The sequence below is a fragment of the Vidua chalybeata genome, unplaced genomic scaffold (assembly GCF_026979565.1).
Source record: "Vidua chalybeata isolate OUT-0048 unplaced genomic scaffold, bVidCha1 merged haplotype scaffold_126_ctg1, whole genome shotgun sequence".
Taxonomy (NCBI): Eukaryota; Metazoa; Chordata; class Aves; order Passeriformes; family Viduidae; genus Vidua; species Vidua chalybeata.
In genome coordinates, this window is record NW_026530356.1 from 174,384 (window position 1) to 189,459 (window position 15,076).

General features: G+C 43.9%; 2 long non-coding RNA genes across 2 annotated transcripts; both read right to left on the reverse strand.

The window, feature by feature from the left end:
- Positions 1-4,231: 4,231 nt before the first annotated feature.
- On the reverse strand, positions 4,232-6,039 carry LOC128783309 (uncharacterized). The gene is made up of 3 exons (XR_008429063.1): positions 6,000-6,039; positions 5,421-5,520; positions 4,232-4,596 (listed from the first exon to the last, which is right to left on the reverse strand). It is a non-coding gene; the product is annotated as an uncharacterized LOC128783309 (long non-coding RNA).
- A 3,785-nt stretch (positions 6,040-9,824) lies between these two features.
- Positions 9,825-11,632, reverse strand: LOC128783308 (uncharacterized). Its single transcript, XR_008429062.1, has 3 exons — positions 11,593-11,632; positions 11,014-11,113; positions 9,825-10,189 (listed from the first exon to the last, which is right to left on the reverse strand). It is a non-coding gene; the product is annotated as an uncharacterized LOC128783308 (long non-coding RNA).
- Positions 11,633-15,076: the final 3,444 nt, after the last annotated feature.

Sequence of the window (15,076 nt, forward strand, 5' to 3'; positions counted from 1 at the left end):
AATTTGACTTGTTTAAGAGACCATGCCGGATCAAATAATATCTGTTGTTGGCCAGTTTTCCTGATTATATATGGTCCAACTTCAAAAATTTTCGGGGTAAGCATAACTGGTGGCTGGGCTCGAGTGGTGGTAGTGGTGGTGGTATAAACCGTAGTAGATTGAGCTACAGCATTTATTATAAACTTAAAAGAAAGCCCTTTGGTGTTGTTTTTTCCCCATAAACAAACCACTTCTGCAGTCTGTGTTAGTGTAAAATTGTGCCAACAATCCTGTACGCTTGGGTGCGTGCAGACCTTTTTGTGCTTAAAGAGATCCTTTCACTTTTTCTGCATGCTACCACAATTAGTTCAGACCACGGTCACTCAGCTGGTTTCTGGCCATGGGGTTGTGGTAGGATGCAGAAAAGTATTACCAGTTTGATCATGGATTAGGTGGTCTTCATGTCCCTCGGAGTTCTTCTGAAAAAGTAAACACAACAGAATTCTGCCGCCGAGAGGCAGAAAAGTTAGAATGATGGAATTATCCAGCATGTATTTGTCCAATGCTCTTTCCCTAGAGCACCAGAGGCTTCCCATGCATATTTATTCAGAGGGGGTTTTAGCACAAGTGCTACTAGTCCTATAGTAAGAGAGGTCCACCAGAACAGGTTGGCCAGGGTCATGAGCTGGATTATTAGGATCATTTGGTAGAGAGCATAGGAGTCAGTGTAGATGCAGACCAAAGAGGAATTCTGTGCTTCTCGTTGAAAAACACTCCAGACAGCTATCAGCTCCCCAATGTGTGCACTACCTTCTCCCTCTGTAATCATTTGCTCACCAGAGGAAAAGTGGAGGGCTTCTGCCCTATATTTCCATACTTTTCCTTTCCCTTTAGCAGAAGCATCAGTAAACCAAGAGTTTGCTGATTGTTTGGGGCAGAAAGGAGGGGTTACTTTGATTACAGAGGCAGGTTTGTCCAAGCTCTCCGTTTCTTGGATTGGTAAAGTTTTTACAGATCCTTCTGTCATTGAGAAGAAGTTACAGTAATGTTCAACCTGAGCATACCACTTTCTCACTAAGGCCCTCTGGGCCACCCCGTCAGGAGGGGGAGTCCCACTAGTGGCTGTCTTAATAACCTTGAAGGGGCCTCTCAATACAATTGGTTGTTTTCGTGCAATTTTTTCTACTTCTAGGAAAGCTAAGATAACCATCAACAATCCTTTTTCCCAGGTAGTGTATCTTTTCTCAGCATCTTTGGAACCACGGGAGTAAAAACCAACAGGTCTTGTCAGACCCTCAGCACCCCGCTGCCATATGTGTACTGACAGCCCTGAGGAGGCAAATCCCCATTCCACCTGGAAAGGATCTGTAGGATGGATAGGGGTCACTGCTTGATGAGCTGTTGCTTCAAAAATCAGCAATTGCAATGCTGACTCCTGAGAAAGACTCCAATCCCATTTCACCCCTTTCCTCAACAAGTCATAAAGGGGAACAAATGGGTCCTTCTGCTTACTAGGAAATCTATCTGGTCTTTCTACAGGAGATACAGCTGCTATCGTTTTTGGAAGGAGAATTGCTGTAGGTTTGAGTGATTCTGGAAGCCCACAAATTCAAGGGGTCGTTATCTCGGGCTTCACAGGTAATTGCATCAGGGATTCAAAGTCAGGAATTAATTTCTTTTTGAGAGTCATTTGCAGGCAAGCAGCTTTGTGCACATTTTCCAAGAGTTGGTCGGGGGTACTAATTCTAGCTATGGGATCTCCCCTTTCCAAGGGGCTTGTTCCCCCGGCCCAAAAAGCTGCACGCTGTGTCAGGGACCATGTGTCACCTTTCTCTCCTGTTGTTAAGAAGACACCATGTCCCCAGTACCCACTGGCTTCCTGTTCAGTTAATTGAATTTGATCACCACCAGTGAGGGACACCCGGAAAACATATTCTGTTTCTGATTCATGTGGAGGGTGTCCATATTCCCTTTTAAGCTTAGCTAGCTCAGTGGCAGTGTTTAGTTGTGATGGTATGTGTTTGGTTGTGATGTGAGGTTGGAGATCATCATCACTGAGATAGCTATACACTGAGATAGTTTTAATCAAGGGTCTCAAGTGATGGCAGCAATGTTCCCCACAATTACTTGCTGCTTCAAGTTCTTGATGAGGATAGATTTGTTTCATGTGAGGAGTTTCCTTCTCCTCAGGCTCTGTAGAGGAATCAGCATGATGTGATTTGTTAACATGTTCCTCTGTTAAGGCAGCTCGCAATGCATAGATCACATCTTTTGCTTCATAGAACTGTTTTTGCAAAATTTCAACTAGATTTTGAAGGGAGTCTATTAGAGCATGTTCCTCACTTCTTCGCTCGAAGCCATTTTCTATAGCTGCCGTAAGACAAGCTCCCAAAACTGAGCATAAGATAGTTTTATTTTTGCCCAGTTTGAATTTTGTTTCATGTTGTAATGAACACACTCTATCAATAACATTTTCTAAGTTCAACCAATTACTCTGTGCCCATTTTTCTCCTTCCGTAGAAGGTCTGGCATTGTGTTTGGCTAGTAGTGCATAAAATTCAGCTTTAATTTCAAGGCTAAGATTGTCACTCATTTTGTGAAGGGACCAAAACCACGACAGGGAGCTACAAACTTAAGTTCCACAAAACTACACAGCCCTCGCTGTGTCGCCCTTCGCTTCCCTGGCTGGGTGAAAGGACAATAATCTGCCTGGGAGGCTCTGCTTAGTTGCTTCAAGTTGTCCCTTCCTTCCCAGACCAGATACACAACAACAACAAAACAAGTGTCCCGCCTTTTGCACTAGTGGATCCTTTGTGAATTTCCAAAGACAGTGTGGGTGCCTTTTCAGCTGCAACCCTTCTGTCTAGACAGAATCCTGTCCGTGACGCCAATTTTAATGTCACGATCCGCTTCTTGCGGGGTGTCGTGATGGTTCTTTTCACCGATCCCAAAGTGCAAAAAGGCAAACAACAAGGGACTATCAGTTAATCACAACAAATGCACCTTTATTAGGGGCCAAAACAGTAAATGCGATAGTGGGGATCGGAAAGGAGATAAAAGGAGAGAGAGAGAGAGAAGAGGGGTATGGGAATAGCTACCAACACAGGCGAGATCCTCAGTGGTCCGGACGATGGGGATCCGTCTGTCGTGTCGGGGGAGTCTCCGAAGTTCTGGTCGACTCGGGGCTCCAGTTATAGTCCACAGAGGAAAGAGGGGGGAGCAAGTGTAACAACGAAAGTCCATTGTAATCGCCACGCGGGAACAGCTGAGTCCACAGAAACCACCAAAGCAAGACGAATCCAATGAAGAATAAGTCCATTTGAATCACTGAAGGGAAACAGGTCATGTCATTAGTGGTCAGACCACCAATTTCCCCTCCTCCCTATAGCAGGGTCTCAGTCTCAGTCCTTGGAGGAGGGTTCTCATTCTTTGTTTGTCACACTGGTAACGAGGCAGATGAGGGGTCTTCAATGAAGGACCCCGGGAGTCACCCCAAAAGTTCATTTGGCTTAAGAACGGAGATTAGAAGCAGGCCGCGCATCACGCTGTCCCGTGCTGGGTCCACGTCAGGTCTTTGCCAAGTCCTTGACGAGTTCTTGCCAGGCCTTGTTCGGAACAGCTAGCATGACGGTTCAGTGGTTGCACCTGCACTGTGTCCTGTTCTAAGCCGGAACTGCAGTGGAGGAAGGGATTCTTTCTCGTGGCAATCGGAAGGCAGAATGGAAAATGAGGGGCTTCAGACGGGCTCTTACACCACCCCGTGACTGACGATTGCCCTCGAAAGATCTTCATCAGCAGGGTTCCATGGTGTCGTCGTGGAGTCTTCAGGACTCATCAAGTGTTGGCAGCACATTCCAGGGAAAAGGGAAGAGAAAAAGGAAAGGAAAGAGAAAACAGGAAAACTAAGACAAGAATTAAATCAGCAATAGTTTGTTTAAATAATAATCAATATTAATCAATTAAACAATAAATTGATCAAATAATAAACCAGTATAATCAATATTAAGCAGTAAAGTAATAAACCTAGTATCATCGATATTACTCAGTATAATTTTATAATCAAGAAACAAAAATAATTAAAACAGTGATTAAAACAAATCATAAAAGAAAATGATGTAAAACATATCTACCAACCCTATAATCTTCTTGTGTCTACAGTCCTGGGAACATCTATAGTGTAAAGGATGTCGGCCAAGTGGTGTGCATTAATTATAGATGTTAATTTTGTTCATCGTTTCATCATTCTCCAATTTACAATAAGCAAGATTACTGATAAAACAAAACCAATCATAACTAAAATCAGAAGAACAACAACGGGATGGCACAATTTGTTCAGGATACCGGTGGCGGTGGGTGACCACCCGAAAAGGGTATCCCACCACTTGTGCTCGGCATCACTTTCCACCCTTTCTACAACACGATGTATTTCTTGCACATCATGATGAACAGTTACCAGAGTTTTCTGTCCATTCTCCTTGATTTTTCCTAGGATCTCTATTAGATCTTGATGAAGTAATAGTTGCTTTACCAAAGTAAGGTTCATCCCAATGGGAGTAGGCAGTAGCTTGTGAATCAACATGAGATTGGATTCTAAAAGTTCATGTAAGGTAACTGGAGCTACAAAAGAAAAATCACATCCTGCAATTTTAGTAAAGTTGCAAGCACAATAATTTGAATGATTTTTAGTATCTACTACTGTACTTTCAATAAACACAGTATCACAAGCGGTTCTGAAGCAGGCACGCCCATTGCCTGTAGATACAAGGACTGTTTCAGAAGTCTCGTTAGGATGAATATCAAAATGACAGCTATTTTGTTCTGTGTCTAAACAGATATCTTGAGCTATAATTGCATTACCTTCACAGATAAACCCTAGTTGTTCTCGGATAGTACAGGACTCTAAATTGACAGTTTGCCATTTGTCATCAATTTGACGGGCCCATTCTCTATGTTCAGAAGGATAGAAAGTGGGTCCATCATGATTTAATCCTAATGCGATGCTAGGGAATATCAAATGCACTGAGGCATTACTTATGGTCAGCACAAAATGCTGTGGCTGTGTTTGTGTTAGGGTCATAGGTAAAATTCACTAAATTCCACCAGGATTGGAAATCTCTTTCAAAGTCAGTGGCACTGTCCCAGACTATTTTCCTAATCTCAGTAGGAAAAGTGCCTTCTTCACCTTCTCTTATAATTGAGGCAGCAACTGACTGCATCCATAATTGAGCCTGGATACAGCTAAGAGCTAAGGAAACATTGCTTTGTGTGGCATTAAGTGCATCAAGGATCAATTTTTTATCCTTCACATTTATCTTTTCCCAATTTGGTAGAATGTTTGATAGCAAGCACTGATGTGTTCCCAAGGCCGATAAGGACGACTGCAGTGGTTGCTGTATTTTGGTCAAATCTCTAGTCGGAGAAGCCAATTTATTCATTAATACCTCTGAACTGATTCCCAATTCTGTTCCCACAACACCAGTTAATGTCTCTTGGCACCCGTTTTTTAGGAGGGTTCCACTGTCGCAGCCAGGTTGTCCAAGCCTGAAAAGAGGTTTGCAAAAAGGGTGAACAAGCTGGTTGTATTTCTGAGACATTGTTTTGCATCAGCAATTTGACTTGTTTAAGAGACCATGCCGGATCAAATAATATCTGTTGTTGGCCAGTTTTCCTGATTATATATGGTCCAACTTCAAAAATTTTCGGGGTAAGCATAACTGGTGGCTGGGCTCGAGTGCTGGTAGTGGTGGTGGTATAAACCGTAGTAGATTGAGCTACAGCATTTATTATAAACTTAAAAGAAAGCCCTTTGGTGTTGTTTTTTCCCCATAAACAAACCACTTCTGCAGTCTGTGTTAGTGTAAAATTGTGCCAACAATCCTGTACGCTTGGGTGCGTGCAGACCTTTTTGTGCTTAAAGAGATCCTTTCACTTTTTCTGCATGCTACCACAATTAGTTCAGACCACGGTCACTCAGCTGGTTTCTGGCCATGGGGTTGTGGTAGGATGCAGAAAAGTATTACCAGTTTGATCATGGATTAGGTGGTCTTCATGTCCCTCGGAGTTCTTCTGAAAAAGTAAACACAACAGAATTCTGCCGCCGAGAGGCAGAAAAGTTAGAATGATGGAATTATCCAGCATGTATTTGTCCAATGCTCTTTCCCTAGAGCACCAGAGGCTTCCCATGCATATTTATTCAGAGGGGGTTTTAGCACAAGTGCTACTAGTCCTATAGTAAGAGAGGTCCACCAGAACAGGTTGGCCAGGGTCATGAGCTGGATTATTAGGATCATTTGGTAGAGAGCATAGGAGTCAGTGTAGATGCAGACCAAAGAGGAATTCTGTGCTTCTCGTTGAAAAACACTCCAGACAGCTATCAGCTCCCCAATGTGTGCACTACCTTCTCCCTCTGTAATCATTTGCTCACCAGAGGAAAAGTGGAGGGCTTCTGCCCTATATTTCCATACTTTTCCTTTCCCTTTAGCAGAAGCATCAGTAAACCAAGAGTTTGCTGATTGTTTGGGGCAGAAAGGAGGGGTTACTTTGATTACAGAGGCAGGTTTGTCCAAGCTCTCCGTTTCTTGGATTGGTAAAGTTTTTACAGATCCTTCTGTCATTGAGAAGAAGTTACAGTAATGTTCAACCTGAGCATACCACTTTCTCACTAAGGCCCTCTGGGCCACCCCGTCAGGAGGGGGAGTCCCACTAGTGGCTGTCTTAATAACCTTGAAGGGGCCTCTCAATACAATTGGTTGTTTTCGTGCAATTTTTTCTACTTCTAGGAAAGCTAAGATAACCATCAACAATCCTTTTTCCCAGGTAGTGTATCTTTTCTCAGCATCTTTGGAACCACGGGAGTAAAAACCAACAGGTCTTGTCAGACCCTCAGCACCCCGCTGCCATATGTGTACTGACAGCCCTGAGGAGGCAAATCCCCATTCCACCTGGAAAGGATCTGTAGGATGGATAGGGGTCACTGCTTGATGAGCTGTTGCTTCAAAAATCAGCAATTGCAATGCTGACTCCTGAGAAAGACTCCAATCCCATTTCACCCCTTTCCTCAACAAGTCATAAAGGGGAACAAATGGGTCCTTCTGCTTACTAGGAAATCTATCTGGTCTTTCTACAGGAGATACAGCTGCTATCGTTTTTGGAAGGAGAATTGCTGTAGGTTTGAGTGATTCTGGAAGCCCACAAATTCAAGGGGTCGTTATCTCGGGCTTCACAGGTAATTGCATCAGGGATTCAAAGTCAGGAATTAATTTCTTTTTGAGAGTCATTTGCAGGCAAGCAGCTTTGTGCACATTTTCCAAGAGTTGGTCGGGGGTACTAATTCTAGCTATGGGATCTCCCCTTTCCAAGGGGCTTGTTCCCCCGGCCCAAAAAGCTGCACGCTGTGTCAGGGACCATGTGTCACCTTTCTCTCCTGTTGTTAAGAAGACACCATGTCCCCAGTACCCACTGGCTTCCTGTTCAGTTAATTGAATTTGATCACCACCAGTGAGGGACACCCGGAAAACATATTCTGTTTCTGATTCATGTGGAGGGTGTCCATATTCCCTTTTAAGCTTAGCTAGCTCAGTGGCAGTGTTTAGTTGTGATGGTATGTGTTTGGTTGTGATGTGAGGTTGGAGATCATCATCACTGAGATAGCTATACACTGAGATAGTTTTAATCAAGGGTCTCAAGTGATGGCAGCAATGTTCCCCACAATTACTTGCTGCTTCAAGTTCTTGATGAGGATAGATTTGTTTCATGTGAGGAGTTTCCTTCTCCTCAGGCTCTGTAGAGGAATCAGCATGATGTGATTTGTTAACATGTTCCTCTGTTAAGGCAGCTCGCAATGCATAGATCACATCTTTTGCTTCATAGAACTGTTTTTGCAAAATTTCAACTAGATTTTGAAGGGAGTCTATTAGAGCATGTTCCTCACTTCTTCGCTCGAAGCCATTTTCTATAGCTGCCGTAAGACAAGCTCCCAAAACTGAGCATAAGGTAGTTTTATTTTTGCCCAGTTTGAATTTTGTTTCATGTTGTAATGAACACACTCTATCAATAACATTTTCTAAGTTCAACCAATTACTCTGTGCCCATTTTTCTCCTTCCGTAGAAGGTCTGGCATTGTGTTTGGCTAGTAGTGCATAAAATTCAGCTTTAATTTCAAGGCTAAGATTGTCACTCATTTTGTGAAGGGACCAAAACCACGACAGGGAGCTACAAACTTAAGTTCCACAAAACTACACAGCCCTCGCTGTGTCGCCCTTCGCTTCCCTGGCTGGGTGAAAGGACAATAATCTGCCTGGGAGGCTCTGCTTAGTTGCTTCAAGTTGTCCCTTCCTTCCCAGACCAGATACACAACAACAACAAAACAAGTGTCCCGCCTTTTGCACTAGTGGATCCTTTGTGAATTTCCAAAGACAGTGTGGGTGCCTTTTCAGCTGCAACCCTTCTGTCTAGACAGAAATCCTGTCCGTGACGCCAATTTTAATGTCACGATCCGCTTCTTGCGGGGTGTCGTGATGGTTCTTTTCACCGATCCCAAAAGTGCAAAAAGGCAAACAACAAGGGACTATCAGTTAATCACAACAAATGCACCTTTATTAGGGGCCAAAACAGTAAATGCGATAGTGGGGATCGGAAAGGAGATAAAAGGAGAGAGAGAGAGAGAAGAGGGGTATGGGAATAGCTACCAACACAGGCGAGATCCTCAGTGGTCCGGACGATGGGGATCCGTCTGTCGTGTCGGGGGAGTCTCCGAAGTTCTGGTCGACTCGGGGCTCCAGTTATAGTCCACAGAGGAAAGAGGGGGGAGCAAGTGTAACAACGAAAGTCCATTGTAATCGCCACGCGGGAACAGCTGAGTCCACAGAAACCACCAAAGCAAGACGAATCCAATGAAGAATAAGTCCATTTGAATCACTGAAGGGAAACAGGTCATGTCATTAGTGGTCAGACCACCAATTTCCCCTCCTCCCTATAGCAGGGGTCTCAGTCTCAGTCCTTGGGAGGAGGGTTCTCATTCTTTGTTTGTCACACTGGTAACGAGGCAGATGAGGGGTCTTCAATGAAGGACCCCGGGAGTCACCCCAAAAGTTCATTTGGCTTAAGAACGGAGATTAGAAGCAGGCCGCGCATCACGCTGTCCCGTGCTGGGTCCACGTCAGGTCTTTGCCAAGTCCTTGCCAAGAGTTCTTGCCAGGCCTTGTTCGGAACAGCTAGCATGACGGTTCAGTGGTTGCACCTGCACTGTGTCCTGTTCTAAGCCGGAACTGCAGTGGAGGAAGGGATTCTTTCTCGTGGCAATCGGAAGGCAGAATGGAAAATGAGGGGCTTCAGACGGGCTCTTACACCACCCCGTGACTGACGATTGCCCTCGAAAGATCTTCATCAGCAGGGTTCCATGGTGTCGTCGTGGAGTCTTCAGGACTCATCAAGTGTTGGCAGCACATTCCAGGGAAAAGGGAAGAGAAAAAGGAAAGGAAAGAGAAAACAGGAAAACTAAGACAAGAATTAAATCAGCAATAGTTTGTTTAAATAATAATCAATATTAATCAATTAAACAATAAATTGATCAAATAATAAACCAGTATAATCAATATTAAGCAGTAAAGTAATAAACCTAGTATCATCGATATTACTCAGTATAATTTTATAATCAAGAAACAAAAATAATTAAAACAGTGATTAAAACAAATCATAAAAGAAAATGATGTAAAACATATCTACCAACCCTATAATCTTCTTGTGTCTACAGTCCTGGGAACATCTATAGTGTAAAGGATGTCGGCCAAGTGGTGTGCATTAATTATAGATGTTAATTTTGTTCATCGTTTCATCATTCTCCAATTTACAATAAGCAAGATTACTGATAAAACAAAACCAATCATAACTAAAATCAGAAGAACAACAACGGGATGGCACAATTTGTTCAGGATACCGGTGGCGGTGGGTGACCACCCGAAAAGGGTATCCCACCACTTGTGCTCGGCATCACTTTCCACCCTTTCTACAACACGATGTATTTCTTGCACATCATGATGAACAGTTACCAGAGTTTTCTGTCCATTCTCCTTGATTTTTCCTAGGATCTCTATTAGATCTTGATGAAGTAATAGTTGCTTTACCAAAGTAAGGTTCATCCCAATGGGAGTAGGCAGTAGCTTGTGAATCAACATGAGATTGGATTCTAAAAGTTCATGTAAGGTAACTGGAGCTACAAAAGAAAAATCACATCCTGCAATTTTAGTAAAGTTGCAAGCACAATAATTTGAATGATTTTTAGTATCTACTACTGTACTTTCTATAAACACAGTATCACAAGCGGTTCTGAAGCAGGCACGCCCATTGCCTGTAGATACAAGGACTGTTTCAGAAGTCTCGTTAGGATGAATATCAAAATGACAGCTATTTTGTTCTGTGTCTAAACAGATATCTTGAGCTATAATTGCATTACCTTCACAGATAAACCCTAGTTGTTCTCGGATAGTACAGGACTCTAAATTGACAGTTTGCCATTTGTCATCAATTTGACGGGCCCATTCTCTATGTTCAGAAGGATAGAAAGTGGCTCCATCATGATTTAATCCTAATGCGATGCTAGGGAATATCAAATGCACTGAGGCATTGCTTATGGTCAGCACAAAATGCTGTGGCTGTGTTTGTGTTAGGGTCATAGGTAAAATTCACTAAATTCCACCAGGATTGGAAATCTCTTTCAAAGTCAGTGGCACTGTCCCAGACTATTTTCCTAATCTCAGTAGGAAAAGTGCCTTCTTCACCTTCTCTTATAATTGAGGCAGCAACTGACTGCATCCATAATTGAGCCTGGATACAGCTAAGAGCTAAGGAAACATTGCTTTGTGTGGCATTAAGTGCATCAAGGATCAATTTTTTATCCTTCACATTTATCTTTTCCCAATTTGGTAGAATGTTTGATAGCAAGCACTGATGTGTTCCCAAGGCCGATAAGGACGACTGCAGTGGTTGCTGTATTTTGGTCAAATCTCTAGTCGGAGAAGCCAATTTATTCATTAATACCTCTGAACTGATTCCCAATTCTGTTCCCACAACACCAGTTAATGTCTCTTGGCACCCGTTTTTTAGGAGGGTTCCACTGTCGCAGCCAGGTTGTCCAAGCCTGAAAAGAGGTTTGCAAAAAGGGTGAACAAGCTGGTTGTATTTCTGAGACATTGTTTTGCATCAGCAATTTGACTTGTTTAAGAGACCATGCCGGATCAAATAATATCTGTTGTTGGCCAGTTTTCCTGATTATATATGGTCCAACTTCAAAAATTTTCGGGGTAAGCATAACTGGTGGCTGGGCTCGAGTGCTGGTAGTGGTGGTGGTATAAACCGTAGTAGATTGAGCTACAGCATTTATTATAAACTTAAAAGAAAGCCCTTTGGTGTTGTTTTTTCCCCATAAACAAACCACTTCTGCAGTCTGTGTTAGTGTAAAATTGTGCCAACAATCCTGTACGCTTGGGTGCGTGCAGACCTTTTTGTGCTTAAAGAGATCCTTTCACTTTTTCTGCATGCTACCACAATTAGTTCAGACCACGGTCACTCAGCTGGTTTCTGGCCATGGGGTTGTGGTAGGATGCAGAAAAGTATTACCAGTTTGATCATGGATTAGGTGGTCTTCATGTCCCTCGGAGTTCTTCTGAAAAAGTAAACACAACAGAATTCTGCCGCCGAGAGGCAGAAAAGTTAGAATGATGGAATTATCCAGCATGTATTTGTCCAATGCTCTTTCCCTAGAGCACCAGAGGCTTCCCATGCATATTTATTCAGAGGGGGTTTTAGCACAAGTGCTACTAGTCCTATAGTAAGAGAGGTCCACCAGAACAGGTTGGCCAGGGTCATGAGCTGGATTATTAGGATCATTTGGTACAGAGCATAGGAGTCAGTGTAGATGCAGACCAAAGAGGAATTCTGTGCTTCTCGTTGAAAAACACTCCAGACAGCTATCAGCTCCCCAATGTGTGCACTACCTTCTCCCTCTGTAATCATTTGCTCACCAGAGGAAAAGTGGAGGGCTTCTGCCCTAGATTTCCATACTTTTCCTTTCCCTTTAGCAGAAGCATCAGTAAACCAAGAGTTTGCTGATTGTTTGGGGCAGAAAGGAGGGGTTACTTTGATTACAGAGGCAGGTTTGTCCAAGCTCTCCGTTTCTTGGATTGGTAAAGTTTTTACAGATCCTTCTGTCATTGAGAAGAAGTTACAGTAATGTTCAACCTGAGCATACCACTTTCTCACTAAGGCCCTCTGGGCCACCCCGTCAGGAGGGGGAGTCCCACTAGTGGCTGTCTTAATAACCTTGAAGGGGCCTCTCAATACAATTGGTTGTTTTCGTGCAATTTTTTCTACTTCTAGGAAAGCTAAGATAACCATCAACAATCCTTTTTCCCAGGTAGTGTATCTTTTCTCAGCATCTTTGGAACCACGGGAGTAAAAACCAACAGGTCTTGTCAGACCCTCAGCACCCCGCTGCCATATGTGTACTGACAGCCCTGAGGAGGCAAATCCCCATTCCACCTGGAAAGGATCTGTAGGATGGATAGGGGTCACTGCTTGATGAGCTGTTGCTTCAAAAATCAGCAATTGCAATGCTGACTCCTGAGAAAGACTCCAATCCCATTTCACCCCTTTCCTCAACAAGTCATAAAGGGGAACAAATGGGTCCTTCTGCTTACTAGGAAATCTATCTGGTCTTTCTACAGGAGATACAGCTGCTATCGTTTTTGGAAGGAGAATTGCTGTAGGTTTGAGTGATTCTGGAAGCCCACAAATTCAAGGGGTCGTTATCTCGGGCTTCACAGGTAATTGCATCAGGGATTCAAAGTCAGGAATTAATTTCTTTTTGAGAGTCATTTGCAGGCAAGCAGCTTTGTGCACATTTTCCAAGAGTTGGTCGGGGGTACTAATTCTAGCTATGGGATCTCCCCTTTCCAAGGGGCTTGTTCCCCCGGCCCAAAAAGCTGCACGCTGTGTCAGGGACCATGTGTCACCTTTCTCTCCTGTTGTTAAGAAGACACCATGTCCCCAGTACCCACTGGCTTCCTGTTCAGTTAATTGAATTTGATCACCACCAGTGAGGGACACCCGGAAAACATATTCTGTTTCTGATTCATGTGGAGGGTGTCCATATTCCCTTTTAAGCTTAGCTAGCTCAGTGGCAGTGTTTAGTTGTGATGGTATGTGTTTGGTTGTGATGTGAGGTTGGAGATCATCATCACTGAGATAGCTATACACTGAGATAGTTTTAATCAAGGGTCTCAAGTGATGGCAGCAATGTTCCCCACAATTACTTGCTGCTTCAAGTTCTTGATGAGGATAGATTTGTTTCATGTGAGGAGTTTCCTTCTCCTCAGGCTCTGTAGAGGAATCAGCATGATGTGATTTGTTAACATGTTCCTCTGTTAAGGCAGCTCGCAATGCATAGATCACATCTTTTGCTTCATAGAACTGTTTTTGCAAAATTTCAACTAGATTTTGAAGGGAGTCTATTAGAGCATGTTCCTCACTTCTTCGCTCGAAGCCATTTTCTATAGCTGCCGTAAGACAAGCTCCCAAAACTGAGCATAAGGTAGTTTTATTTTTGCCCAGTTTGAATTTTGTTTCATGTTGTAATGAACACACTCTATCAATAACATTTTCTAAGTTCAACCAATTACTCTGTGCCCATTTTTCTCCTTCCGTAGAAGGTCTGGCATTGTGTTTGGCTAGTAGTGCATAAAATTCAGCTTTAATTTCAAGGCTAAGATTGTCACTCATTTTGTGAAGGGACCAAAACCACGACAGGGAGCTACAAACTTAAGTTCCACAAAACTACACAGCCCTCGCTGTGTCGCCCTTCGCTTCCCTGGCTGGGTGAAAGGACAATAATCTGCCTGGGAGGCTCTGCTTAGTTGCTTCAAGTTGTCCCTTCCTTCCCAGACCAGATACACAACAACAACAAAACAAGTGTCCCGCCTTTTGCACTAGTGGATCCTTTGTGAATTTCCAAAGACAGTGTGGGTGCCTTTTCAGCTGCAACCCTTCTGTCTAGACAGAAATCCTGTCCGTGACGCCAATTTTAATGTCACGATCCGCTTCTTGCGGGGTGTCGTGATGGTTCTTTTCACCGATCCCAAAAGTGCAAAAAGGCAAACAACAAGGGACTATCAGTTAATCACAACAAATGCACCTTTATTAGGGGCCAAAACAGTAAATGCGATAGTGGGGATCGGAAAGGAGATAAAAGGAGAGAGAGAGAGAGAAGAGGGGTATGGGAATAGCTACCAACACAGGCGAGATCCTCAGTGGTCCGGACGATGGGGATCCGTCTGTCGTGTCGGGGGAGTCTCCGAAGTTCTGGTCGACTCGGGGCTCCAGTTATAGTCCACAGAGGAAAGAGGGGGGAGCAAGTGTAACAACGAAAGTCCATTGTAATCGCCACGCGGGAACAGCTGAGTCCACAGAAACCACCAAAGCAAGACGAATCCAATGAAGAATAAGTCCATTTGAATCACTGAAGGGAAACAGGTCATGTCATTAGTGGTCAGACCACCAATTTCCCCTCCTCCCTATAGCAGGGGTCTCAGTCTCAGTCCTTGGGAGGAGGGTTCTCATTCTTTGTTTGTCACACTGGTAACGAGGCAGATGAGGGGTCTTCAATGAAGGACCCCGGGAGTCACCCCAAAAGTTCATTTGGCTTAAGAACGGAGATTAGAAGCAGGCCGCGCATCACGCTGTCCCGTGCTGGGTCCACGTCAGGTCTTTGCCAAGTCCTTGCCAAGTTCTTGCCAGGCCTTGTTCGGAACAGCTAGCATGACGGTTCAGTGGTTGCACCTGCACTGTGTCCTGTTCTAAGCCGGAACTGCAGTGGAGGAAGGGATTCTTTCTCGTGGCAATCGGAAGGCAGAATGGAAAATGAGGGGCTTCAGACGGGCTCTTACACCACCCCGTGACTGACGATTGCCCTCGAAAGATCTTCATCAGCAGGGTTCCATGGTGTCGTCGTGGAGTCTTCAGGACTCATCAAGTGTTGGCAGCACATTCCAGGGAAAAGGGAAGAGAAAAAGGAAAGGAAAGAGAAAACAGGAAAACTAAGACAAGA